The sequence below is a fragment of the Macrotis lagotis genome, chromosome X (genome assembly GCF_037893015.1).
Source record: "Macrotis lagotis isolate mMagLag1 chromosome X, bilby.v1.9.chrom.fasta, whole genome shotgun sequence".
In the NCBI taxonomy this organism is placed as follows: domain Eukaryota; kingdom Metazoa; phylum Chordata; class Mammalia; order Peramelemorphia; family Peramelidae; genus Macrotis; species Macrotis lagotis.
Genome location: NC_133666.1, coordinates 604,247,804 through 604,270,739, shown reverse-complemented (window position 1 = coordinate 604,270,739; position 22,936 = coordinate 604,247,804). Strand labels below are relative to the sequence as shown.

General features: G+C 35.2%; 1 long non-coding RNA gene across 1 annotated transcript in view; it reads right to left on the bottom strand.

Moving 5' to 3' along the window:
- LOC141503419 (uncharacterized) overlaps positions 1–22,936 on the bottom strand; it is a 104,138-nt gene that overhangs the window by 68,630 nt on the left and 12,572 nt on the right. Inside the window, exon 2 of the long non-coding RNA XR_012472835.1 lies at positions 19,881–19,952. This is a non-coding gene — a long non-coding RNA (uncharacterized LOC141503419). The remainder of the gene's footprint in view (positions 1–19,880; positions 19,953–22,936) is intronic.

Here is a 22,936-nt window from a genome sequence, read left to right as displayed (position 1 = left end):
AAACAGGTAGTTTAGTTTTGGTAGAATTGTCATTTTTATTAAATTAGCTCTACCTATCCATGAGCAGTTGATATTTGCCCAGTTATTTAAATCTGATTTAATTTTTGTGAGAAGTGTTTTATATTTGATTTCAAAAAGTTTCTGAGTCTGTATTGGCAAATAGACTCCCAGGTATTTTATACTGTCTGAGGTTACTTTGAATGGGATTTCTCTTTCGAGCCCTTCCTGCTGTATCTTGCTAGACATATATAGAAAAGTTGAGGATTTATGAGGGTTTATTTTATATCCTGCAACTTTGCTAAAATTGCTAATTGTTTCCAGTAGTTTTTTGGATGATTTCTTGGGATTCTCTAAGTAGACCATCATGTCATCTGCAAAGAGTGGGAGTTTTCTCTTCCTTCCCCAATCTAATTACTTCAATTGCTTTTTTCTTCTCTAATTGCTGAAGCTAACATTTCGAATACAATATTGAATAGTAGTGGTAATAGTAGGCACACTTGTTTCACCTCTGATCTTATTGGGAATGCTTCTAGCCCCTCCCCATTGAAAATCATGCTTGTTGATGGTTTCAGATAGATACTGCTAATTATTTTAAAGAACAGCCCATTTATTCCTACACTCTCTAGTGTTTTTAGTAGGAATGGATGCTGTATTTTGTCAAAAGCTTTTTCAGAATCTATTGATATGATCATATAATTTCTGATAGGTTTGTTGTTGATATGATTGAGTATACTAACAGTTTTCCTAATATTGAACCAACCCTGCATTCCTGGGATAAATCCTACTTGATCATAATGTGTTATCCTAGTGATAACTTGTTTTAATCTTTTTCCTAAGATTTTATTTAAGATTTTTGCATCTATATTCATGAGGGAGATAGGTCTGTAATTTTCTTCCTCTGTTTTAACACTTCCTGGTTTAGGTAACAGCACCTTATTGGTTTCATAGAAAGAGTTAGGCAGAGTTCCATCTTTCCCTATTTTTCCAAAGAGTTTATATAGAATTGGAATCAATTGTTCCTTAAATGTTTGGTAGAATTCACTTGTAAATCCATCAGGCCCTGGAGATTTTTCCTTGGGGAGTTCAGTGATGGCTTATTGAATTTCTTGAGATAGGGGTGTTTAGGTATTTAATCTCCTCTTCATTTAATCTGGGCAATTTATATTTTTGTAAATATTCATCCATTTCACTGAGATTATCAAATTTGTTGGCATAGAGTTGGGCAAAATAATTTCAGATTATTTAATTTCCTCCTCATTGTTGATGAGTTCACCTTTTTCATTTATGATACTAACAATTTGGTTTTCTTTTTTTTAATCAAATTTACCAGTTGTTTATCAATTTTATTGGGTTTTTTTCATAATACCAACCAATCTAATTACTTTTGGCTTTATTCATTAATTCAATAGTTTTTTACTTTCGATTTTATTAATTTCTCCTTTAATTTTATAATTTCTAATTTGGTATTTAATTGGGTATTTTTAATTTGTTCTTTCTCTAATTTTTTTAGTTTTATGTTTAGTTCATTGATTTCCTCTTTCTCCAATTTATCCATGTAAGCATTTAAAGCTATAATATATCCCCTGAGAGCCACTTTGAGTGAATCCCATAGGTTTTGGTATGCTGTTTCATTATTATCATTATCTAGGATAAAATGGCTAATTTTTTCTATAATTTGTTTTTTTGGTCCACTCATTCTGTAAAATGAGGTTATTCAGTTTCCAATTAGTTCTGGGTCTATATCTCCTTGGCCCAATATTGCATATGGCTCTTATTGCATTGTGATCCGAGAAAGATATATTCACTATTTCTGCCTTTCTGTAGTTGATTATTAGGTTTTTATGCCCTAGTATATGGTCAATTTTTATATAAATTCCATGTAATGCAGAGAAAAAGGTATATTTCTTTCTATCCACATTCAATTTCCTCCATAAGCCTACCATTTCTAGTTGTTCCAACAATTTATTTACCTCCTTAACTTCCTTCTTGTTTATTTTATGATTCAGTTTATCTAGATCTGAGAGTGGGAGGTTGAGGTCTCCCACTAGTAGAGTTTTGCTATGTTTTCCTATAGTTCTTTCAGCTTCTCCTCTAAGAATTTGGATGCTGTCCCATTGGGTGCATATATATTCAGTATTAAAATAGCTTTATTATCTATGGTACCTTTTAGTATGATAAAGATTCTTTCTTTATCTCTTTTAATGCTATCTATTTTTATTGCTGTTTTGTCTGAGAGAAGGATTGCTACCCCTGCTTTTTTTTTTACTTAAGCTGAAGCAAAATATATTTTGCTCCAAACTTTTACCTTCACTCTATGTGCCTCTCTCTGTTCCAAATGAGTTTCTTATAAGCAGCATATTGTAGGATTCTGGTTTGTAATCCATTCTTCTATTTGTTTACATTTTAAGGGAGAGTTCATCCCATTCACATTCAAGGTTATGATTACTAATTATTGCCCTCCTTACTTTCTTCCCTCTGTTTGTATTTTCCCCCTTCCCCCTCCCTTTATCCATATTCCCCAGTATTTTGTTTCTGAATAAGCACCCCTCCTATATCACCCCTCCCCTTTTTTTCCCTTTCTCTTTTTCCCTTTTCCCTTCCTTTTGTTAGTTCCCCTTTTTTCCCCCACTCCCCCTCCCTTTCTCCATCCCCCTCCCCTTTTCCCCTTTTAATCCTTGAAAGGTTAGATGTTTTTTAAGTCAACTAAGTATGTGTAAATTGACTTTAAGCCAAGTCTGATGAGAAGAAGATTTAGCTATTTCTTATTTCCTTCCTTCTTCCCCTCTATTAACAGAGGTATTTTGTAACTCTTAGTGTAATGAGATTTACCCCATTCAATCCCCTCCCTCCTCCCATCTCCTTCCTGTCCCCCTTTTTAAGGAGGTATTGTGTTTTAGATCATTTTATCTGAATCATAGAAAATTATGAGTATCTGTCACTTCTAGCTATGTACATTCTGTCTAATACAGTTAAAATTCTTGAGAGTTATGAGAGTCCTTCTCCCAGGTGGGGTTAAAGCCAGTTACATCCCACTGGATAGCAGTCTCATGGATAGGTCATGAATGTCCATCAATTCTGGCTAGGTATATTCTCTTTGCTAGAGCTACAATTCTCAAGATTTATGAGAATCTTTTTCCCCATGCTGGAATATAGCCAGTTTCAACTTATTGGATAGCAATTTTTTTAAACCCCCCCCCCCCTTTTTAACCTTTTCATGTGTCTCTTGAACCTCCTGTTTGATGGCCAAATTTTCTATTTAAGCTCTGGTCTTTTCATCAGAAATTTTTGGAATTCTTCCATTTTGTTAAATGTCCATCTTTTTCCCTGGAACTTTGTGGGATAGTGGATTCTTGGCTGCATTCCAAGCTCCCTTGCTCTTCAGAATATCTTGTTCCAGGCCCTTCGATCCCTTAATGTTGATGCAGCCAGGTCCTGGGTGATCCTTACTGTGGCTCCTTGATATTTAAATTGCTTCATTCTGGCTGATTGAAGGAGTTTCTCTTTTATCTGATAGTTCTAGAATTTGGCCACAACATTCCTTGGTGTTTTCATTTTAGGGTCTTTCTCTGGAGGGGAACAATGTATTCTTTCAATATCTACTTTGCCCTCTGGTTCCATGATATCAGGGCAGTTTTCCTTCACTAGATCCTGTAATATTATGTTCTCAGGAAGTCTAATAATTTTCAGGTTGCCCCTCCTCAACCTATTCTCAAGGCCAGTGGTTTTGCTGATGAGGTGTTTTACATTTTCTTCTATTTTTTCTATTTTTTGGTTTTGTTTAACTGGCTCTTGCTGTCTCATGGAGTCATTAGTTTCTGTAGACTCCATTCTTTTTTTTAGAAAGGAGTTTTCTTCATTAACCTTATGCAACTCCTTTTCAAATTGGTCCATTCTACTTTTGAAAGAGCTTTCCATTTTACCAAATGAGGTTTTGAGTGAATTATTTTCATTTTGCATTTGTCCAATTGATGATCTAAGAGATTTATTCTCATTTTGTATTTGTCCAATTGTATTTTTAAGGGTTTTTTTTTTCTTTTTTGCAAGGTACTGTCTCTCCCAAATTTTCCAGTTAATTTTTAAATGCCTTCCTTATTTCTTCAAGGAAGTTTTTTCCGTGTTGAAGACCAGGTCATACAATCCTCAGAGGTTCTAGGTCTCTCTGAGTTAGGGTCTTTCCCTTCCAAGAATTTTTCTGTGTGTCCACCTTTCCACTGACCCTTCATTTTGCTAAAACCTTGAGTTGGGGTGGGGCTGGTTCACAGGGGCTTCATATAGCTAGAGGCTTTACTCACTGAGTACAATTTCTCTGGCTGTCCAGTAGGAGGTGATGGTTGCTTTTTCTGGAGTGTCAGTGACCTTGATTGAGGCCTTCTCCCTTAGCTTGAAGGGCAGAGTTGGAGCTAATGAGTTCTTTTGCCTTCAATTAATGGTGGGCTTTACCCTGGCCTGAGGTCATTCCTCTCTTTATTGTCAGCTGGGCTGGTTCTTCTGCTCACACACCTGTGCCTGAGGCAGAAGTAGTCTGCTATTGTTTGTTCCAGGAAAAGGCCTCAGCAGCAATGGAAGAGTGGACTCAGAGTTCTTCAGACCAGAGGAACCCAGGGATGGTGTGTCCACAGCTATCCTGCAAGGGAGCTCTCCCCCCCCAGACCTGTTGGTGAGGTCTAGAGGGTCAGCACACCCCTGCTCCCTAGATGACTCAAGTCCCTGCCTTCTAGCCCCACCACTAATCCAGCAAGTCTGGCTCTCCGGCCCTCAGACTTCCTGGCTCCAATTCAGCCACTAATATCTGACTGATCCAGGGCTGATCACCCTTCTGTGCCCAGACTCACCTGCCTGAATTCATCCAATGCTGCTGAGGGAGACAAATCCTGAGTGAGATGTTCTTTCTCCTGGATTTTCTTTCTGGGTTTTTGTGGGTCAAATTTCTTTTTAGAGGCTTGTTTCATATGATAGATGGGGAAAGATCAGGAGACTTTAGAACTATGCCTGTCTTCTCTCCACCATCTTGAGCAAACAATCTCAATAGAGTATAGAGATCTATTACCCTAAAGGGAAAAAGGAGAGGAAGGGGATGGGAGAAAGGGAACAGGGGGAGGGGAGGGAGGGAAGTAATACAGGGGGAGGGAAGATCATGGGAGTTGGTAGTCAGATACAACACACTTTTTTTGGCAGGGTAGTGGAATTCAGCGGCCTTCCTGGGACCACATGGCAGGATGGTTGTTGGTTGTCTGGAGTGGAATGGGGGTTTGGATCCTCCTGGCTCCATAGTGGGTGCTCTGGCTGCTATGCCTCTCGGCTGCCCCATAGCACACTTTTGAGGACAAAGTAAAAGGAGAAAGAAAATAGAATAAATGGGAGTGGAGAGGAATGAATGGAGTGAAATAAAATCAGCAAAAGCAAATATGGGAAAAGATATGGAAGTAATTTCTCTGATGGACTTATGATAGAGAATGCAATCCACCCCAGAGACAGAACTGATGTTATCTGAACATAGAATGAAGTACAATCTTTTTCTTTCTTTCACTTTATTTTTCATGAGATTTCTCTATTGGGGGGGGGGGGGGAGCGGGGATTAATGCTTACTCTTAAAACAGACTATTTTAGTCATGTGTAAATAAATAAAATATGTAAAAAGAAAAACAATTTTAAAACCTTATTGTCATTTACTTGTAAAAAAGACTAGGAAGAACAATGGCCTGAGAAGGGTTCTAACAGAACAATGGCACCCTATATTAAGAAATGTACCCTTAAAACCTCAAAGAACTTTGTCATTATCATTTCTTCATGTTAAGTGATTTAATGTGGAACACTTATGGGTGTATTTCAGCAAGTCTATCAGCAGTGTGATCCATGACAATGAATGAAACACTATTAGCTAGTCCTGACTTCTTTAATTGTCATTAATAAAGAAATGGGCAGTTTAGATACTTGGAAAAGGTATTCATTAGTTTAGCTGAACAGTTCCTGTGCACGAAATATCAGCCCTTACATTCAACAAACATAATCAATGCTTACTCTATGTAGATCATGAATTTGGAGTTGGAATCTTGGAGCTACCTATTCCATACTCCACATTTTACATATGAGGGAAATAAATCTAAAGGTGAAGTGATTTGCCCAAGGGAATCAGGTACTAGGGTCAGAGGATATGTTTGAACACAGGTCATCTGACCTAAAATTCATTTTTTTCACAAGAGCAATGGTACCACATTGCCTGGGTGCAAACAATTTTGACAAAATTTTAGAGTAGGGAGAGAACTGAAGTGGGAAAGCCATTCAATGGCAAGTTAGTTCCTCCCTGATTAAAGAAAATAGTTTCACACAGGTTGTTTTGTATCTCTTATTAGCATTATAACTCATATTTCTCTAACATATTGAAGTTCACTAATAGCTTTCTTCACAATGATATTTCCTCCATCCCCCAATTTATTGTGATGTGGGCACTGTTATCCCTATTTTACTGATTAGGAAACTGAAATCCAGACAGCATAAGCAAATTTCTTGGAATCCTTTTGCTAAAAAAGTAAGAGAGTGAGGAATCTCAATGGCATGATCTGTACACATTTTCTCTGGGTAATTATTTTCTTTCTATTCTCACTACTGCTTCTCCTTCCTTTCTGAGCTGGTCTATCTTTAGTCTGGCATCTATTAAAATACATAGATATGTATTTTCAAATATATCTGGAATATGTCTTAAACAATTGATATAAATAAATCAGCACCATCGAGTTCATTATGAATAGGCACCAACCTGCAATCGAAATATTTCCATGCTAGAGACAGCATGTTTCACAATTCTGAATAGAAGTGAATAGATATAATATATATTTACTTTTCTCCTGAAGCAATTTTTAAAAGACCCAACATATATATGTGTTAATATCATTATTCTTTATATTCTACATCATTCATCTAACAGCTCCCTCCACTTAGCTTTGTCATCTTTGAATGAGATTGATCATCCTAGTTTCTTTCTCAAGAGAAACAAAAGAGAAGTGAGCCATATGGCAATTTCATAAAAATATATTCAGAATAGGGAACAGCTTCACTTGGATTAGTGGGAAAGAATCAGAAAATCATGAATTCCTATTGTTGATAAATTCAAAAATATTATATCTAAAGCTTAAAAGACCTTAAGGATCGAGTCCAGTCTTTTATTTTATAGATGAAGAAACTGAGGTCAAGAGATTTTAAATGACTTATTAAAAGATCCAATATTACAGAGTTGGTATCTTAAGCAGTCTTCAAAATCAAACCTTCCTGACCTCCAAGTCCAGTGAATAATTTTATATTTTCTTTCAGTAATTTCATAAGGAAAAGTAGACTGACAGAAAATCAGTTCGAAATGGAGAAGATTTTGATCTACTTTCCAATTCCAAATCAATGATGGCTCCTGTTTTCAACATGGAATATCCTCTTTATGGACCATCTACTTTTTCCACTGATGAGCTCCTCCTAGAGATGCCATTTTGTGAAAGGACTCAAGCTAGCTTCTGTTCCTGGTTTCCATACTTCAAAAATTATTTTTTGTGAGATGTCTTCCCATGTAAGGATGTAAGTGCCATGAAGGCAGGGACTATGCTTTGTGTGTGTTTAGTTCAGTGTCTTGATACATAGCAAGCACTTAATAAATGTTTATTTCCTCCTTTCTTTCCTTTCTTTTAAAATATTATTGTGTTGCCTAAAAAAGGATGATGCAAACTTAGGCTGCACTAATCCAATATGGGAATTGCATTCCTACTATCTTTTGTTCTAGTGAATTTACATCTGAAATATTGTAATCACTTTGGTGTGTCATATTTGAACAAAGGTGGCAGAATGGTAAGGAAGTAGAGACCTTGCCATTTGAGAATGTCACGAATCTGGAATTTTTATCCTGTAGAAGAGGAGACTTTGAGGGAAGAAGGACTAGACATGATTTGGCTACCTCCACAAAACCACATAGGGACTTCATTTCAGGTCAATAAACATGCTACTTAATTGAACTGTGTGAAAATTGAATAGGTTAGTTCATGAGGTCTTGGGGTTTTGGAGCCAGAAGTTTCATTAAGCATCATTGAATCCAACCTACTTATTGAATAGATGAGAAAACAGAAACCCAGAGATACAGTGATTTGCCAAAAGTCCTATAGGTGGCAAGCAGAAAACTGAAAATCAAACACAAATACTTTGACTGAAAATCCTGTTCTTTCTACTGTGTCATAGCTGCCAGTTAACCAAAATATTCAGAGTAAGATGGAATCTTGTCAGGGGTACTGAAGAGAAGATTCATGCACAGATAGGGAGGGTTAGATGATCTCTACCTATGATTACTTCCAATTCTAAAATTCAATGAAATGGGACATAAAATGAAATTGAGAGTCAAGGAAAGTGGATAATGGAGGGTGTCATTTAAACACCATCATGATTCTCTAGTATTAAAACCATAGTTCAAAGAAAAATGCCAATAATACAAACCAGGGAAGCTCAGGACCAGGAGTCTAGGTAGAACTTCATGGTCCAGAAGAAATAATGTATCCAAAAATGGGACAAAATAATGTGCAATTTGCATGTAGGCTAAGGAAGTATGAGGCAAGTGATCCATGGAAGCCACATAATCATGAGAATATTTAGAGTCAGGATCAATGTATGGAAGGTCTGACAAGATATAAAAGAGAGCCAGTATTTGGAAGTCTGAAAATCAGAGATAAGTCCCATGGAAGACTGAGATATCATGTTGGGACAAATACCAAGGGCCAGCTTCATTTTTCAACATCTTTTTAAAATGTAACCTTCTTCCATTATGATGTAATAAGTTCCTTGAAGGCAGGCACTGTTTTTCTTTGCTTGATTTGTAGACTTTAGTACTTTTTTTGTCCCATGGAAATGGTTTAATAAATATCTGTTGACTTGACAAACTAGGAAAACCAGACAGAAATCCAGTTACTAAGGAGCTGATATTAACAAACTTCATATTTACTCATTCTTCGTGATATAATTAGCAGATGTCATTTTCATTGTTTCTTCTGTTTTCGTTCAGCCATTTCAATCACATCTGATTCTTGTGATGTTATTTAGGATTTTCTTAGCAAAAATACTGGAATAATATGCCATTTTCTTTTCTCCAACTGAGGTAACTAGGGTTAAGTGACTTGCCCAGGGTCACACAGCTACAGATTTTAACTCACAAAATTGAGTCTGACTCTGTCCATTGCACCATCTATCTGCCTTTCTAGAGTAATTGGGAGATATAAGAAATGCCTCTTCCTCTATTTATCTCCTGTCAGGACCAGTGGATCTGTGACTGAATTGGGGAGTCAACATTCTACTAAGAAAAATGAACTTCCTTTCATAAAAAAATGATGCATCCCTTAAATTAAAATGGCATTGTCCTTTTCTCTAATGACTATACCCATCAAAAATGAATAGAAACAGGGGCGACTAGGTGGCATAGTGAGGGGCAGCTAGGTGGTGTAGTGGATAAAGCACCAGTCCTGGAGTCAGGAGTACCTGGGTCCAAATCTGGTCTCAGATACTTAATAATTACCTAGCTGTGTGGCCTTGGGCAAGTCACTTAACCCCGTTTGCCTTGCAAAAAAAGAATAAAAACTTACTTTATTAATGCAAATTAGCACTTCTCTTACCACAAATAATCTTAGAAAGAGATAACTATAAAAGTCAGAAGTAAGTGAACTGACTTTTCCAAAATTACATAGTTACAATGTCTCAGAAATGGTACTTGAATCCAGGTTTTTCTCACTCATCATCTAATGACTATATGACATTTCCCTATAAGTATTAATATTAATATTATTATGGTCATTGAATATTTTGTTCTATTAGTTCTTTATTATTCAGACTTTTTCAATGTGTAAATACTGATAGGTTTCTCTAAATATTTCATATACATGATTTCTTATGGAACAATAACATTCCAGCTGATTTATATGCTACAAATTTTAGTGATTCCCTAATCAATGGGCATCCATTTTGTTTCCATTTTTCACTAGAAAAGGAAACTGAATGAGTACCATATTACACTTAGAATTTTTAAAAATGCCAGTAGCCTCCTTAGGATATATAGCCAGTAATTATCCCCAAAAGTTTTTCAAGCAAACTCTTCTAGCTTTGCCCATCCCTTCTTGTATTTGTGACAGTGATTTTTTTTAAGCTAAGGGCAAGTCTTTATATTTATCTCAATTAAATTGTGTCTTATTTGATTTCTTCCAATATTCTAGATCTATATTATTGAAATTAACATATTTTATAATAAAATTTATATATATAATCATATCTATTGTGTATTATAGCTCTAGTTCTATAAAATTCTATAAGGTAAGTATACTGTGAGGAATTCACAAACTTACCTTTGTTCAATTTATTTTAAAATATCCAGAAGTATAAAAATTATAACTTCTTTAAAGTTCACTGAAATGACATGTTGGAAGGGGTTCCAAAAGTGACCCCTACTATGAGCTTTCCCACCTTGCTACCTTAGCTTCTTTTATCAATATTTTGAGGATATGTGATTTCATCAATATGGCTACTCCCTCTGCCAAGAAAGATCCCAACCCTTCTTTGACTTATTTTCCAGTCTTCCAGACTGTCATTCCAAAATTCATTACTATATGACTAAATTAGAGCTATTTCTCTTAGTTGTTAGAAAAATGCCTTCAAGAGAAAAGTCAGAAGAGAAAAGTTATCTGAATTGAGTAATGTGACTAGAAACAGAATATCTCCTAGATTTAAACAAAAATAAAATGGTTAAGCAGGGAATGTATCAAGGAAATGGAGTATTTTCTTCTGCTTTTCCTCACCTACTTAATAATGAAGATGGACAATTTATGTATTTATTTATCCATTTAATAAACATTTATGAATTTCCTACTTGTAGCAGAGAACTGTGCTATACTTTGACAGAAGTATAAGGTTTAGAAGTGCGAAAGCTCTCATGTAGCATGTATTGTAGTAAATAAATAACATACAAACTTAAACAATCAAAATATAAGAAAAAATAGAAGTAGCTAGATAGTACAGAGGATTGAGTGTCAGACTGGAGGTAAAAAAGACACTTAGTAAATATGTAACCTTGGACAAGTCATTTAACCTTGTTTGTTGTAATTTCCCCCTCTGTACAATGGGGTTAATAATAACACCTATCTCCCAAGGTTTTTGTTAGGATCGAATGAGATAATAAGTTTAAATCACTTAGCACCCAGGGACTGACACGTATAAGGCACTATATAAATGTTAGTTATTATTAGTGGAAAGAGTATGGCTACTAGATTCAGAAGTGCTGGGTTCAAATCCAGCCCCTAATATGTATTCTTTGTGACCATGGATACATCAGTTGACCTTTGTCTAAGTTTTTTTGTTCTATAATATGAAGAGTTTAGACCGATGACTTCTTAGCTCTCTTTTTAATAAATCTATTCTATGAACCAACATTCATTGAAGAAAAACAAATTGAAGGCCTTTGTAAGGTTTGGGGGAGGGGGACAGGAAAGGGAGGGATTGTTATAACATGTAGATGCAGAAAGGACTTCATGAAAGAAATCTCATTTGGATGCATATAAAATGAGCTATATAGATGATAGCCTTCCACAGTCACACCATCTGACACTAAAAGAGGCAGCAGAGGATAATAGAAGAAAATGTCAGACTTCAATTCAAGGGAACAGGATTTGAATTTCTTCTTCCTGGAGAATAATCAGATATATAAACTCTTGCAATTCATTCAGCATTTGTAAACTTCAGTTTTCTACTTTCTAACATGTGTGTTTTTCTAGCACAAGCATTTTAAAAATCTTATAGCCCCATCTAAGTATTGTTATTCATGAAATTTTTGGTTTATATTGTATTTTGCATCCATTGTTCCACTTGTTCCTCATAATAACTTCAGGAAATAGGCCATGAAAACATTTTCACCACCATTTTACTGATAAAGAAATTTAGTCTCTTAGAGGTGAATTTATTTGCCTATGGCCATACAATTAGATTATTTCATCAAAAAATGCCACCCTTTCAAAAAGAATAGCCCAAAGATCACAAAATACTGATGTTCAACCAGAAAAGACAGTACTCTTAAAGTTTTTTTTCAATCAACTCTATAGTCATGTGGTCTCTGATAGCTTCTAAAAACCCAGGATTAATTTTTTGGGTGTCAGGAAAAGTTTGTTGACAGGGCTGTGGACTCATGACAGAGTCCATTCAAATGAATATCATAAAAGTAGGTGGTATTTTTTAAAAAGTGTTTTGGGATTAGAGTCAGGCAACCTGGGTTTGATCATGACTCTGTTACTTGCTAGCTACATAATCTTACATCCCTTAATCTTTCTGTGACTCAGTTTCCTCATATGTAAAATGAATGTGGATTCAAGGATCTCTCCCAACTATATATCATGACTTTTTTAATTCAGTTGTCAAGTCATAATTACCATTCCTTCATAACATCTCTCAAATCTACCCTCTCCTCTTCACTCTAATTCAAGTTCTCATCATCTCTCACATAGACAATTTTGATAGCTTCCTGATTTGTTCTTCTTTAGATCCTCCTCTTTCCAATTTTTCCTACATGCAGTAGCCAAATTTATATTCAGTTTTTTTTTAGGTTTTTCAAGGGAATGGGGTTAAGTGGCTTGCCCAAGGCCACACAGCTAGGTAATTATTAAGTGTCTGAGACCGGATTTGAACCCAGGTACTCCTGACTCCAGGGCCAGTGCTTTATCCACTATGCCACCTAGCCACCCCTAAATTTATATTCTTCAAAATTAGAAGTTTAACCACTTCACTTCCTATCCAAGAAGTCTTTGTGTTCCCCTATTATTTCAATAATAAATATATCTATATTGAGGCTATTACATCAACAGTGAGCCTGGGGTGAGGGAGACAAGTTCAAATTTTACTTCAGATACTTATTAGTTGTTTGACCATTTAACCTAAATCTGCCTCATTTTTTTCATCTGTAAAATAGAGATAATAATCCCATCTACTTCCTATGACAGTTGTGAAGATAAAACGAGATAATATTTGTAAAGAATCAAAAAAGGTCTGGCATATATAGTAGGCATTTTAAAATGTTCATAATTGCTATTATCATATTTAAAACCCTTCTCTTTGTGTCTTGTGTTTACAAATTTTGAAGGAAATTTTAATTTTCTTTAAGACACTGCTCAAGTATGATTTCCTACACCAAACTTATCCTCATCCCAATAATTATTAAAGTTCCTTCTCCCCATAATTTTATATTTATTTTAAATAATGTCCCATTTTTTTCATTCACTTATCTGTAGAACAGAAGAAAGAATACAGAGAATAAGAGGATCTAGTTTCAAATTTTGTCTCTGATGTTTCTATCAGTTTGACCATAGGCAAGTCACTTCACTTCTCTATTTCTCTATTTCTTCTTCATTTGTAAAATAAGGAAATTGGACTAGATAGGCTCTGAGGTCTTTCACAGTTTGAATGCTAAGATCCTATGCTGTTTTTACAATTAAGTAAAACCTCCTAGAACTCTGAAATCGTTGAATTTTGAATCCCAAGTGCTTATCACAGAGTTTGGCATACAGCAGCTGCTTAATAAAGTTGTTGAATTGGAATGGAATTATTAAATACCTGTGATATGCTGGGTACTGTGCTAAGCACTTAAATAATACCTCCTTTGAATTTAATTGCTATATTGAAAAAAAGTTTGATTCAGGATTGTGGATATAGACAGAGTCCAGCAAGAAAGAAAATGAAAAAACAAAACTTTGGGCCACTATCCCTAAAGATACAAAACATTTTTCAATAACATATTTAGAAGATACTTCTTGCTACATAATCTATTTTTTTTTACAACTGATTCTATGAAGTAATTTCGAATTGATCCTGTGACATTTGTCACACATGGAAAAGGACAGCATTTGCAGACTTTCTCATGTGAACAGAATGTGAACAATTCTCAGGTTGTCAGCCAACAGATGCGTGTTCGTTCTCCATTACTGTGAAGCAAATCTACTAAAAATCAACTATCCTGTAAACCTTGTTTCCATATTAGTCATGTTGTGAAAAAACAGAATGAAATAGAAAAAAAACTTTTAAAAATAAAAGTGAAAACTACTAGAGATTGATCTGCATTCAGAATCTTACCAGGTTTTTTTTTCCTCTGAAGTAGATAGCATTTTCCATCATGAATCTTTGGGGATTATCATGGATCACTGTATTTCTGAGAAGAGTGAAGTCAATCATGGTTCATCACTGTACAATGTTGTTTTGTACAGTGCTCTACTGGGCCTACTCATTTCTTGAATGGATAAATGAGTGCACAAATTGATCATCTTCATTATGGAGTAAGTGGGGAAAAGGAGAAGAAAACACTCCATTTTCTTCATACTTCCCCCTTTACCAACCTTTACTTTTTTCTTATCTACAAAAGATTATATATAATATTGAGTAATTGTTCAATCCCAGAAACTGTCTCTCCTGAGATATATAAATAAATAATGTGAATAGTGTGGAAGACAGAGAAGTAGCAGAGAGCATTCCAAGCATTTAACTAATTAGGTTGTCCTCTAATTTGGGCCTCTGTGATCTCATTGATTAGGGCAATCCCTTCATTGCTTGAGATCAAAACCCATCCATACTTTTTAATCCTGCATGATCCTTGTGGTATGTTCTCCTCAAAATCAATTGCAGAGGATATTCCCAATTGTGATAAGAATCAAAAGACTGCATAATGTGACTTAGGAGGTACAAGAAGCTCAGAGAAAGCCCTTGGCAATCTTGCAATCCTTCCTTTCAATTTCTTTTTCCCCTTGGGTTTCAAGAACAGTTTCAAAATAACTAAGAGTAACACCTCTTTCTATGGCTCTGAAAACTAGGCCAGTTTGAAAGTACAATGAGAAACAATGCAGTTCAGTGGAAAGAGCCTTGGATTGGGAGTTAGGAAATTTGTGTTAAGTTCCATCTTGTCATTGGTTACCTATGTGACCTTGGTCTTGAAGGAAAAATATCCTGCTTAGTTTCCATAATTATAAAATGATCAGAGATTTGTAGGTGGGAGAGATCTAAGAAGCCTTCTAGAATAAGCACTTCACCTTAAATAAGGAAATTGAAGCCCAGAAACTTTAAGTCTTGCCCAAGGAGACTTATATAGTAAAGAGGAAGCCAAAGGTTTTTGGAGTTGAATCCCTGACTTGGAACCTATTATGCCATATTCCCATTTTTTTCTAAATAACAATTTATTTTTTCCAATTATATGTAAAGACAATTTGGGGCATTCATTTTCATAAGATTTTGAATTCCAAATTTTCTCCCTACCCCCCTCCCCTCTCTACTTTATAACACAATAAGTAATTTAAGTTATGAGTGTGCAATATGTGTAAAACATGTTTCCACATTATGTTGTGAAAAAAATGGAAGGGGGAAAAAACTTATGAAAAATAATTAAATGAAAAAAGCATTCAAATTCTACCAGTTCTTTCTCTGAAAGTGGATAACAATTTCCCTGAGGTTTTTTTTTTTTGAATTTTCCTGGATAATTGCATTTCTGAGAAGAGCTGAGTCAATCAGAGTTGATCATTGCACAATGTTGCTGCTGCTGTGTACAAAATTCTGGTTTGACTAATTTCACTTTTCATCAATTCATGTAACTCCAGTAAATCACATTCTCTCATTAAGAAATGTTTTCCAGATGGGAGTCATATTAAAGTACTATTTGAACCAGAAAACCTGTGAGATCCCCTTCTCATTCTGATCTTCTGAGTATTTTTCTCTAAGCCAGAATAAGATTGTGCTTATAGTTGTAACTTTGAAAACTCTATTTCAGTATAATTGGTTTCCTTTATGCTGCTCTGCATTTTATTTTATGCATTTAAAAACATTATTATGAGAAATCCATTGGATTCACTAGACTGTCCAAGAGTTCCATGCCACAAAATAGGCTAAGAACCTCTTCTTTATATAATGCCTAAGTCATTTCACTTCTCTAACATTCAATTAATGAAGGATAATATTCCTAAAATGCCAATTGTATCATGTTATTTCAATGCTCAAAATCCCTCAAAGAATTCTCATTCCATTAGCTTCAGTCATATTCTTTATCCCATCACTCAAAGTCTTCTATATTTTGGCCAAACTTAATTTTCTAAATTTATATCCCACTAAAATGTTCATCCATTTGTTCTGGTTAAACTGGTCTTCTCTCTGAGTCTACCTAGCTCATTCTTAAATCCAAATCTTTCTTCTTTCAAACCTCCCTTCACTCCAAGTTATCTCTCTCTTTCAATATTCTTTTAGAACTATTTCAAGGTCAACTATTCCCATGGATCCAGGTCATGTATCTCATTTTCCTGTCCTAGAACACAAATTCTTTCTAGATCTCAAAGTCTGTATTCATTCTTTGGACATGAATTATTATATCTTCTGTATATGCATGTATTTTTGTGCAAGTTTGTCTTTTAATTCCAGTCAGACTAAGGTTCAGAAGGACTATGTCTTCCATTATTCTTGACTACTTGCTTCCATACCCTGCTTTGTTGTTCAGTCATGTTTGACTCTGTTCTTGGAAAAAGATTCTGGAGTGGTTTACCATTTCCTTCTCCAGTGATCCTTGAAGCAAATAGAGGTTAAATGTTTTGCCCTCACACACACAGCTAGAAAGTGTCTGAAGTTGGATTTTAACTCAGGTCCTCCAGGTTTCAAGGCCAGTGTTCTATCTACTGTGTCAACTATCTGTCAAAGGTCCTGCACATTAAGATCATAACTTCTCCTCCTCCCCACCCATGACCACCTGAGCACAAATCCCAAAAAGTGGTCATCTGGCTTCTTTTTGGAAGTTTCCAAAGGATGGGAAAGTCACTGCTTACTGGAACTGTCCATTCTACTTTAAACCAGTGTTAAAAGATAGAAAACTGAGGTTTCTGTTAATAGGAAGATGAGTTCCTATTAAATTTCCATTGAATCTAGTCAAAGAAAGAAGGCATATAAGGACTAATGGCAGAGACAGATTCTGTTGCCTGTGGCAGATGAAAGTGTGTCTTGAGCTTGCCAATTTAGGCTGGTGTAGCTGCCAGAGTGCTAGGTCACTAGAGTCATTTTGAAAGTGATGCAGAGAGAAGGTCAGAGTAGTGTTCTGAACATTTATTTTTTAAAAATTTCTCCCAGGGAGAGTGAGTCTGCTCTGAGTGTCATTAGGAGGAAATTTTCAGATATATGCATAAGCAAAAATATACATATATCATCATGCAATCCTCTGTAAGGTGAACTGTGTACTCACTGATGATGACTGCTGGTTTGTTCATTTTGTTTGGGAGATGAGAGATTTACATGAGACTTACAAGAACCTAAAATCCTTATTTGAGTCCTTTCTAAATTTGCCTCTAAACTAGGGAGTTTTGGGCAGTCTGGTGATGTCTATGAACCCCTTCCTAGAAAAATATCTTAAAAATGCATAAAATAAAATGCATAGGATTACAAGGGGAAACTATTCACATTGAAAAAACTATTAACATACATCTTTTAAAAATTGTAGACTCCCTGAAATCTAGTTATTGATCTGTACCCCAAAGGATCAATGGCCCCCCAGGCTAAGAACCTTTATGAATCTATACTTTCTCCTTTAGTGATCATATCAACTCAATTGCTATCTTTATTCCATAGCTTTCTCTAAGACTCAGTTCCCTAATTTGTAAAATAGGCAAAAATAATACTTTACCAGTCTACCTTTCAATTAGACCATGTACATGAATCATTTTATAGAACACAAATACTGTGGAACATAGATTTGGAATCGAAAAAGACTTCAGAACTCATCCAACCCAGTCTTCTCAATTTATTTCAGAAGAAGTTAGAATCTAATAGGTTTACGTTACCTGCCACAGATCTTAAAATGGATGTAGCAGAGCTGCCATTTGAACTTAGGTCTTTCAGACTCCTTATCCATTGTCCTTCCCATTCTATACCATCCTTATCCTTTTTCACAAAGAATTTTTTTTTACAAGTTATTTCCAATTTCATGTGAAAACAGTTTTTTTCATTTTTCACAATTTTGTGGTTCTAAATTCTTTCCTTCCTTTCTTCCCCTCACCCCTCCCTGCCAAGGCAAGCAATTTTATACAGGTCATACATGTGAAATCATGTAAAATGTTTCTATGCTAATCATGCTATAAAAGAAGACACACACCAAAAGGAAAAAAAAGAAGCAAAAATAAATAGTAAGATTCAATCTTCATTCATATACCATCATCTTTCTCTGAAGTTTGATAGTATTATTCATCATAAATCATTTAGAATTGTTTAAGATCTTGGTTTTGCTGAAAATAACTGTCATTCATAGTTGATTATCATGCAATATTGCTATTACTGTTTACAGTGCTTTCCTGGTTCTGCTTATTTCTCTTTACATCAGTTCATATAAAAACTTTCCAGGTTTTCTGAAAGCATGAAAAAGAATTTATTAAGAAACTACTGTGGGGCAGCTAGGTGGCGTAGTGGATAAAGCACCAGCCTTGGAGTCAGGAGTACCTGGGTTCAAATCTGGTCTCAGACACCTAATAATTACCTAGCTGTGTGGCCTTGGGCAAGCCACTTAACCCCATTGCCTAGAAAAAACCTAAAAAAAAAAAAAAAAACTACTGTGTCAGACATTTGAGCACTAGACATGTGGTAGCGAAAAATCCTGAAACAATTCCTGCTCTAAAGATGCTTATGCTATATGATCCTGTTTGATAAAAGGAGAGACAATGCCTAGTGTTTAACTAAGATTTTTGGTTCATTCTTTTTCTCCCCACTAAAATTAAATTGCATAGTTGATATATCACTTGGTCCAGAATTAAGAAGACTTGAATTCAAATCTGGCCTCAAACACTAATTTAATCTGTGACCTTGGGCAAGTCACTTAGCCTCTATTTGCCTCAGTTTCCTCAACTGTAAAATGAGGATAATAAAAGCATCCTACCTTACAGCAAAGTTTATTGTGAGAATCAAATGAGATAAAGTTTGTAGAGTGCTTAGACAATAACTGGTAAATGGTAAGCATTCAAAATCAATGTTTCCTTCCTTTCTTATTTCTCTAGGGGAATCTAACCAGCTTCATGACATTGAGTAGTACATACACATATAAATACATATATAATTCACATATGCTCATACATATATGGATTTACTGCATGACCCTGGATATATGGATGCAATCAGCTGAAGATATATGTGTATGTTCTTATATGCATATGTCTGTGTTTCATATACATACTATATACACATTAAATACAAAGTCACGGGGTATGGAAAGAAACTCTGGGGTTCAGGACAAGTTTCATGTTGAAGGTGACATAAGCTGAATTCTGAAGAAAACCAGAGATAGTAACTCATTTATAATGAGGGGTTAGAACATTCTAGGTATCTAGGACTGCTGCTGCAAAGGTGCAGAAATGAGAGAGTAGACTGTTGGGTAAGAGAAAGAGAAGGATGGTCAAGTCACTGACAAAGTGAAGGAAAGTTATAAATTTATTAAGGTAGGGGGAAGGGGCCAGGTTATAAAGAGCTTTAAATACCAAGCAGAAGAGTTAGTCAACAAGCATTTAGTTAAAAAGCCTTATTCTGGGCCAAGCTCTGCACTAAATTTTCCTGAAGATCCAAAGAAAAACAAACAAATAAACCAAACACAAACAAAACAATCTCTGTTTTCTAGAATAATATTTTTAAATGAGGGGAAAACATGTATCTATCAAGGAGCATATTGATAGTTTATGAACAGCATTGGTATATATTTGATCTAAAGGTAGTGTGGCCCTATAGATATTGGGTTGAATTTGAAATCAGAGAGGCTGGGTTCAAATCTTTCCTTTTATTTCTGATATACTTACTTTGTCTTTGATTTGAGCAAGTCATTTAAATTCTCTTGGCATTCAGAATCTCACCTAAACAATGTGGGAGTTGACCAAGATGACCTCCAATGTCCCTTCAAGATCCTAGTCAATGATATTTTAATCCTAGATATAAGAGAGATCTATTAGAATTTAAGTAGAATCAGAAAATTATTATTCTCTTAATTGTGATGATCATTTCAGTGAGAGGAACAAACTAGAAGAGTGCCTTCATTGTGTTGAATTTCTATGGTGGATATTTAGAAAAATCATTACTAGAAGGGCTCAGGGTGAGCAGGCATGCAGTTTGACAAGCAGTAGGGGTAGAGAATACCTTTGCTGATGAGATCATTAATTCATTGAGTCAGTAAGCATAGATAGTATTCAAATTTGTTGAATCAAAATGTTCTCCTCTGCCCATTCTGACTGGGGAAGTCTTTGTGTACTTGAAGTAAATATCCTCTTAACTCACTGATTAGTTTGAGAACTGTCATTTACCTTCAGCCTGGGTTATCTAAATGAGATGATTTTTAGCAGACTGTGGTCACATCCATGTTAAAACTTCTTAGAACCACATGAGAATTGGGTGACTTTTGCACACCAAGAATAGGCAATTCTGAAAAGGGCTCAGCAAGTCCTCACATCAGAGGTGCTAGTCCTCCCTAAATACTTCATATTGTGTAACAGAAAGAGCCTGGCGAGATATCAAGAACTCCAAAATCATCCACTGAATCTCAAGGCATCATCAGTTATAATGACTTTTCTTGCTACTGAATTTTGATGACTGTGGAAGAGAGAATGAGGCTGATGACTGTGCAATCTTGTTTCACTTTAATCCAATTCATGGGCAAATTAAGGGCACTACATAATGTTACTGGTCCACTTTGAAAATGAAGTATGGACAATAATATTGATACTTATTAATTGTGTTATTACTATTATTGCTCCTACCATATAGACAGCAGTTATACAATGTGGTTCTTCCCTTAAAGGGACTATAGAATATTAGTTTTTGAATATTTTACATATATTTAGAGAATCATTCAAATATAACTGCAGCTATGGAGTATGAACTGGAATCAAGACATTTGCTCAGATATTTACTATCAAAGTGACTAAAAATAAATCATTTAGCCTTTCTAAGTCTCTGTTTCCTCATTTGCAAAACAGGAGGGGTAATAATAACATCTACCTCATAGAGTTGTTGTGAGGAACAAATGTGACTATATCTATAAAGTGCTTCACAAATTTTAAAGGATAGTATGAATGCTATTATGATTGGATTACAAAGTCGTTGTTAGAATCAGCTCTCAGTTTTTACATTTCCAATCAAACTTCATGTTTTTATTTGCCTGACACCCTTTACTGGAATTCTGAAACTTTCTGCAGTTAACTTATGAGAAATTTGGCAAAAGGATTTTGTTTCCTTCTGTTTGTGTTGCTCTGCTAAAGTCACAGGAGACAGCTTTGACTTTATTTTATATGAGGTCTTTTAAAAGTATTTTGACACTGGTTGACCCATCTGGTTCCCAAATTTGACAAATGTGCTTGGTAAAATGCTTTAGCTCTAAAAATATATCAATAAAATGCAAATCAATGCTATTGTAAATATGTTTTAAAAAATAACTGTAGTTCAGGTCACTACAGACAATCAATATCCATAAGCTTTTACTGAGCCCCAAACTTGAGCTAGACCTGTAGGAGAAAAAAGGGTTGAAACCACATCCCCTGTCCTCAGGTCACTTAAACTCTTTCTGGGGAGGCAGCAACTGTTCATTAAGTGATCAGCCACAGCAAAAGGTCACATCTGCTAGAAGGCACTGGGTGGTAAAGACAGCTGCTACCATGTTTTGAAGGCAAGAGCTCATTTTAGTCTATAGCTATCATTTTCAATTTACCATTCCATTCATCATAAGACCCTCAAAACTAAGAATTTACAGTCTACATTCACTTCCTCATTATCCCAATACCTTGTCATCTGGATTCATTTCCCACCATGTTAATGAGGAGTTTCTCTCAAGGTAATCAATGACTTTCTAGTCATTAAATCCAAACCAATGTTTTGGGGTTTTGTTTTTGTGTTTTGCTCTTATTTCCGGATAATTGACTCTCCCTTAATTTCCAAAGCACTTTCCATTTTCTGATTCTCCTTTCTGGTCCTTCTCATTCTCCTTTGATTTCTTTTACTTCTATCACACATGAATTATGGGTAGGATTCAAGGCTTAGATCTCAGTCTTCTTCTTTCCCTCCCTGTGATCTTTTTCTTGGTTATTTTCATCTATTCACTTACAACATCAAAGCAAATGACTTACATTAGACCCTAATCTCTCTTGAACCCACAGGACATCTCCATTTGAACCTTAAAATAAGTATATTCAAAATTGAGTTCATCATCTTCTTTTCTTAAGGCTAATACTCTCCATAACTTCCTAATTCTTGTTAAAAACCACTCATTCTTTTAGTCACCCAGACTCAAAAATTCATATTTATCTTTGATTCTTTAATCATATATATATATACATATATATATATATTAATTTGCTAAACCACTGACAATCCTTTTATTTTCTTCAATAGATCAGAATACAGAAAAGTTTACATGATAGTGCTGTAGAAGACATAGAAGCCCTATTGTGATATAATTTCACAATTTAAGAATAAGAAGGAAAACCAGACGTCATCTAATCCATGAATCTCTTCAGTCTCATCTCAAATAAAGTCATTCAGTCCCTTCTTTACTCCAGAAAGTGCACACCTTCTATCTTCTGGTACAATGAATTTAGGATTTTGTGAAGATTGATTGGAATTTATGAGAAGTTAAAAAGTTGTCATGAGCACACTCTATGTACCTGACTAGAAAACAGAAATTGATGAGGAAAAGAAAAAAAGGATGATAAACTTACACAATTCTTCCAATGTCCAGAGACTTTAGCAACATGTTGGGATATTTTTACGTATGGAAGATTTGACTTCAATAAAATAATGCCCAGTCATGGGCAAAGTCCAACTTTTATGGGTCACCAGTTTTATCTCTACCCATTACCCCCACAGGAATTAATGAAAAGGACAATTAGTCCTCATGGTTTGGTACCAAATTTCCTCTATGATC